The sequence below is a fragment of the Suncus etruscus genome, chromosome 18 (assembly GCF_024139225.1).
Source record: "Suncus etruscus isolate mSunEtr1 chromosome 18, mSunEtr1.pri.cur, whole genome shotgun sequence".
Taxonomy (NCBI): Eukaryota; Metazoa; Chordata; class Mammalia; order Eulipotyphla; family Soricidae; genus Suncus; species Suncus etruscus.
Window position 1 is genome coordinate 32,389,959 of NC_064865.1, and position 6,571 is coordinate 32,396,529.

Consider the following 6,571-nt stretch of genomic DNA (forward strand, 5'->3'; position numbering starts at 1 on the left):
GATGAGAACATGCCCTTGAAAGCTTTAGTATCAGTACCAGTACTTTAAAGTTCAGGACAACTTCATTTGTTTGATGCTGTCATCCCTATAGGAACATACCAATTTAGCAGAATGCACCGCTAACAACAAAAGCTTACTAAGTCTTCTGCCATTTTATTAATGACTTTATTGGAGCTACAATAATGTTCAATATATGCTTGCTACTGTACTTTTTTCTTTTTAAATTTTTTTTCTGTTTCTTTTTCTTTTTAAAAAGAACTTGATCTCACTTATCTGGAAACAAATATATTATGGTAAACTATGCCAACTACATGATGCATTTTTTTTAAATAAAGTAAAAAAAAAGTACAAGAGTGACTTTCACACAAGTGTATTATCAAGTGCTCCATATACTTGAATCACCCTTTATAAATGGAAATTGTATTTTTATCAAAATAAATTTTCCTTTAGTTCCAATGGGACATATAAGCATAATAACAATTTACTCTTACTCTTGTTTAATAAAAGAAGAAGTTTTTGGAGTGCATTTGCCACCATAAGTGTTGTTTCAAATACTACTTATACAAGTCATGTGGCTAAGGTCAAGTTCACTCTTTTTGAAAGCAAATGGCATCTTTAAGAAATTGCACTTTTCCTTTGGTTTCAAAGGGACTTTTTAGCAAAGAAACAATTGACCCTAATATTATAGCAACAGAAGGTTCAAGAGTGAGTTTCACAACATAAAAACAGTTTCAAAGACTATACGTAAGTGAGATCAGTCAATCTCTGAGAAAAAGGTGGTTTAGGTAATCATATTTTCCCACTGATTTCAATGGGACTATCCAGCACAGAAACAAGTGTCCAAAATTTTATAGTATATAAAAGACATAAGAGTTAGTTTTAGGGGCTGGAATGGTGGCGCAGTGGTAGGGCGTTTGCCTTGCATGTGGCTGAGCTAGGTTGCCAAACTGGGTGGGCAGAATGGAGCGGGTGAGCCTCGGTGAAGGTGTGGGGGTATGGGAGGGGTGATGGACTTCGGTTCAATCCCCCAGGGTCCCATATGGTCTCCCAAGAGCGATATCTGAGCACATAGCCAGAACCTTTGAGCATCATTGGGTGTGGCCCCACAAAACAAAAACAAAAACAATAAAACAGAGTGAGTTTCACACCAGAAGTGTTGTTTCAAGTACCATAAACACCAGGAATAAGAATAAACTCTAGTTTCCTCAATCTCAAAGAAAAAGGTATTTTTAACAAAGTACATTTTCTCATTGGTTTCAATGAGATTGTTTCAGCACACTATTTTTTTCATAGTAAATAGTGACCATAATTTGATTAGCAAAGAAGGTACAAATATAAATTTCACAAGACAAATTTATTTTCAAAAAGTACACATACTAAATTACATATATCTAAACTCCAGATCATGTTTAATCAGAAAATAGAGTTTTTAGGAAAACGCATTTTCAACACAGAGTGGCAAAAATAGTATAGCAAAAAGGAAGAAGAATGAATATAATGACACTAGTGTAGTTTCAAATAGTACAAAGTCAGAAGTAAGCTTGAACATAGCTAAGTGTGTCCTGAAAACCAAATAAATTCTGCAGAATAGCCTACTTGTTGGGGAACAATTTAAATATGCATAATGTAATAAAGATAAAAGTTGTGTGAAGTAATATTGCTGGTCGAGGTTTTTGGGTATTTTATGTGAAATAGGGAGGAAAGTTGGTAACTTTGAAGAAGAAATCTACTGCTTTCTCTCTATCCATTTCTGTCACTCAGGGAATTCCTGGGAGTTTAGGACTGGTGAAAACTTGCATGACACTGACTTCAATGCACCACAAGGCAGCCATTAAGCTGTGCCTGACATTCACTTGTTCTGTGTGGTATTTGAGATGATCCCTACCACCTGATTTCTTGGGAGCCGTGGACTCAGACTAGAGTGAGCAATTGCTTTTCCCCCCTGAACCTTTTTTTTACCATTAAATGAGGGTAAATTGTTGTTATGCTGAGATGTCACATTGAAATCAATGGAAAAATTTATTTTGCTAAAAATGCAGTTTTCACTTATAAAGAGTGAACTTGAGTATAGCCTCAATCTTGTGAAGTATAACAAGTTTATTGGAAATTTTGAGAGAAAGAGAGAGAGAGAGAGAGAGAGAGAGAGAGAGAGAGAAGTGCATTCCAGAGTGTGCATTCCAGAGTGGAAGAAGACACTGCACATTCTAGCATTAGAATATGAAATATGAAAATGCACATTTCCAGATGGGAGATAAAGGAGGCATATGCCATGGCACCATGTGCAAGTGAGCACCATGTATGCAGGCAACATGGGCTCTGGCAACATTTGCACTCAGGCAATATATATATATACACTCTTCCTTTGTCCAAGTTATATACACTTTCCACAAAATGTTCCCACACCCCTAGTCTATTGCTAGGATGGTTGCCAAGGAGAATATTGGACCAGTTTTGATATTTCTCACCTGGCCTTTATTACATTGCTAAAGCATCTCTTTGTAGGGAATCTAAACACCTATCTCAAAAAGCCTACTTGTACTAGACCTGGAATTCTGCATCTCAAATTCTTACTAGGCTTCTGAGATGGTTTTTCCTGTCAAAGGTTGTATGGTCAGGTTCCAAGATGTAGAAGTCACTGATAAGGTTGGATCTCAGGAGAACAGGACACTCAAAAAGAAGCATCCACCAGCCACTCTGAAAGAGTAGGTGGGAAAGGAATATTTATATTAGGGGACAGGAAGGTGGAGAGTAAGATGTGGACTCTGTGTCAGCCAACACAATGTGTCCTTACTTCTGTGTTTAGGCAGGACAGGGTAAAGGGATTAGGGAAAGCAGGGTGTGTGCTCTGGTTATTAAAAATGGATGTGCTTAAGGTGATTAAGGCCTTACAAAAGACCTTGATGCCTTCAGGAAGATTGAGGCTTCAGAGATTTTTTCAGCAAATACAATCCTAGCACCCCTATCTTCTTGGTTGCAACAATAAGTTTTTTTAAAAATTCCATAAAGTAAAATAAACATAAAAATACAATTAGGACATACCCTCAAGATAGACCCCTTTTGCAGTGTATCTGGGGATATAGTCTGAGAAGAGCATCACTAGGTACATTTTTCATCACATGAAAAAAATTATATTTCTGAATCATCAAGAACAAATAAAATTAAAATTATGTTGTATGTAGTTTAAGATGTACTAAAAATTGTTCATACAAAAAAAAAGCAAGAATAAGAAAAGTCAAGTGAAGTTTAATATTTGGAAGTAGAAGAACATATTTTTAAATAATAATTGGGCAAAAGAGTGATTAAATAAGAACTAACAAATGCCACAAAATAAATTAGAATAAAGACACCAATTACCAAAACATCTGGGACACTGCAGAATACTAAGGGGGAATTTTATAGCAATACAGGCTTCATGAAACAGGAGAAATCTCAAGTGGATTACCTAATTCGACATCTTGGAAAATTATATACAAAACAAAGGAAATCCAAGTGAATAAAGAAGAGGAAATAATAAAAACTGGAGCAAAAACCAATGAAATTTAAATCAGGAGACCAATACTAATCATAAATAAAACAAAAACATTTTCCTCAAAGAAAACAAGCAAATCTAATAAAAAAAAACAATAGCTATAATCTCAATGATAAAAGTAGAGAAAGCAAAAATCAGAGATATGGGCAAGAAACTGCAATAGACACTTCAGAAATCAAGATCGTAAGAGAAGGCTACTAAGAGCAATTCTTGCCCCACTAAGCTGAATAATGTCGAAGAAATTAATTAATGGATACAATTTTCTAAAATAAAATCATGGGACTAGTAAAATTGAACAGACTAAGCATGAGTACATAAATGAAAGAGTAATTAAAAACCTCTCCAGAAACAAAAGCCAGGTGTCACAGAGGCTTATAAATATTATAAAACACCTATATACAAAATATATAAAAATTATTACAGAGATTTATTGTCCATTCTCCTAATGCTCTTCCAAAATAGTAAAAGAAATACAATACTTTTTATATTTCCAAGAAATTTCTCAGAAATTCTATGAAGCCAATATAAATTTGCTAGGGATATCACTAAGAGAGCAATTGAAAACTACGATGACTAATAAATATATTTTATCTTCAATAAAATCTTAGTGTACCAACACAAACAATATATCTAAAATATCGTATACCATTATAAAGTGAATTAATTATAGATGCAAATATTTTGTTTCAATGTGTGTAAATTAGTTCATTTATTATGCCATAATAAAGGTAAAATATATTTAATTGATGCAGAACAAAGTTTTTGACAAGATTTGACATACAGGGGCCGGAGAGATATAGCATGGAGGTAGGGTGTTTGCCTTGCATGCAGAAGGATGGTGGTTTGAATCCTGACATCCCATATGGTCCCCCCGAGCCTGCCAGGAGCCATTTCTGAGAGAAGAACCAGGAGTAACCACTGAGGGCTGCTGGGTGTGACCCAAAAACAAACAAACAAACAAACAAAAGATTTGACATACATTTGTGAAAGAAATGATATGAAATTGCTATGGTAATTGCTGTAGTAAGTACTTTCAGTGCTATATTGAATAGAAATGGTGAGAGTGGTCAGCTTTGTCTTGTGTCTGATCTTCAAGGAAAAGCTTTAATTTTTCCTCATTGAGTATAATGATTCAGTGGGCTTGTGGTATATAGATTAGATTAAATTGAGGAAAGTTGGGGCCAGAGTAAGGCGTTTGCTTTGCACGCAGTTGACCCAGGATGGACCTGGATTCTATCCCCTGCATCCCATCTGGTCTCCCAAGCCAAGAGCGATTTCTGAGAGCATAGCCAGGAGTAACCCCTGAGCGTCACCAGGTCTGGATCCCCCAAAATAATTTCTCTCACTCAGTGGGTGGCTCTTGTATTCTGGGCACTATTTCCTTTGAGGTGCAGAAGCTTCTCGGCTTAATATATTCCCATCTGTTTATCTCTGCTTCCATTTGTTTGGAGAGTGCTGTTTCCTCCTTAAAGATGCTTTTAGTCTCAATGTCATGAGGTGCTTTACCTACGTGTTGTTCTAATATACCTTATGGTTTCAGCTCTGATATCAAGGTCTTTAATCCATTTGGATTTTACCTTCGTACACGGTGTTAGCTGGGGGTCTGAGTTCGCTTTTTTGCAAGTGGCAAACCAGTTGTGCCAACACCACTTGTTGAAGAGGCTTTCGTTGCTCCATTTAGGATTTCTTGCTCCTTTATAAAATAATAGGTGATTGTATCTCTGGGGAACATTCTCTGAGTACTCAAGCCTATTCCATTAAATCTTCCCAGTCCATGAGCAGGGTATGTTTCTCCATTTCCTAGTAACCTTTTATTTCTTGAAGCAGGGGTTTATAGTTTTCTTTACATAGGTCCTTCACTGATTTAATTAAGTTGACTCCAAGGTATTTGAGTAAGTGTGACACTAATCTAAATGGGATTTTTTTTAATCTCCATTTTTTTTCTCTATCATTATTGGTGTACAAGTAGGGCATTGATTTTTGCATGTTAATTTTGTAGCCTGCCACTTCGCTATATGGATTTATTGTTTCTAGAAGCTTTATAGTAGAGGGTTTTCTAATATATAGTATCATGTATTCTGCAAACAGTGAGAGCTTAAATTCTTCTTTTCCTATTTGTATGCCCTTGATATCTTTATCTTGCTTAATTGCTATGGCAAGAACTTCCAGCACTATGTTGAATAGGAGTGGTGAGAGAGGGCAGCCTTGTCTTGTATCAGATTTTAGAAGTTTTCCATAAAGGCTTTACTAGATGGTAAAGTTTTAGTTTATATCTATTGAGAATAATATTTGCCATTTCCTTGTCGAAAATAGCCTTGAATATATTGATAAAAGTTCCTTCCATTCCCATATTGATGAATTTTAATGAAGAATGGTTGTTAAACTTCATCAAATGCTTTCTCTGCATATATTGATATGATCATATGATTTCATTTTTCTTTTTGTTGATATGGTGCATTATGTTGATTTATTTATATATGTTAAACTGTCCTTTAATTCCTAGGATGAAAACTACTTGGTTATGGTGTGTGATCTTCTTTTTTCTTTTTCCTTTTTTTTTAAAAAAATAAAAACAGTCCCCCACTACCACAAATTATGCAGTCGAGTTTCCCACATTTGGGGAAATCACAGGGGTCAGCAATGGATAAGCCTCACCTTCGTGATCATGGTATCTCCCCTGCCAGGTAAGTATGGTGTGTGACATTCTTTTTTTTTTCTTTTTTTTTTATTTAAACAACTTTATTACATACATGATTGTTTTTGGGTTTCAGTCATGTAAATAACACTACCCATCACCAGTGCAACATTCCCATCACCAATGTCCCAAATATCCCTCCTCCCCACCCAACCCCCTGCCTGTACTCTAGACAGGCTTTCTATTTCCCTTGTACATTCTCATTATTCGTATAGTTCAAAATGTAGTTATTTCTCTAACTAAACTCATCCCTGGTGAGTTTTATGAGGTGAGCTGTAACTTCCAGCTCTTTTCTCTTTTGTGTCTGAAAGTTATTATTGCAAGAATATCTTTCATTTTTCTTAAAA

The 6,571-nt window shown here is 35.5% G+C and overlaps 1 pseudogene; it reads right to left on the minus strand.

Moving 5' to 3' along the window:
- Positions 1-6,088: 6,088 nt before the first annotated feature.
- On the minus strand, positions 6,089-6,221 carry LOC125996959 (uncharacterized; annotated as a pseudogene).
- Between the last annotated feature and the right edge of the window lie 350 nt (positions 6,222-6,571).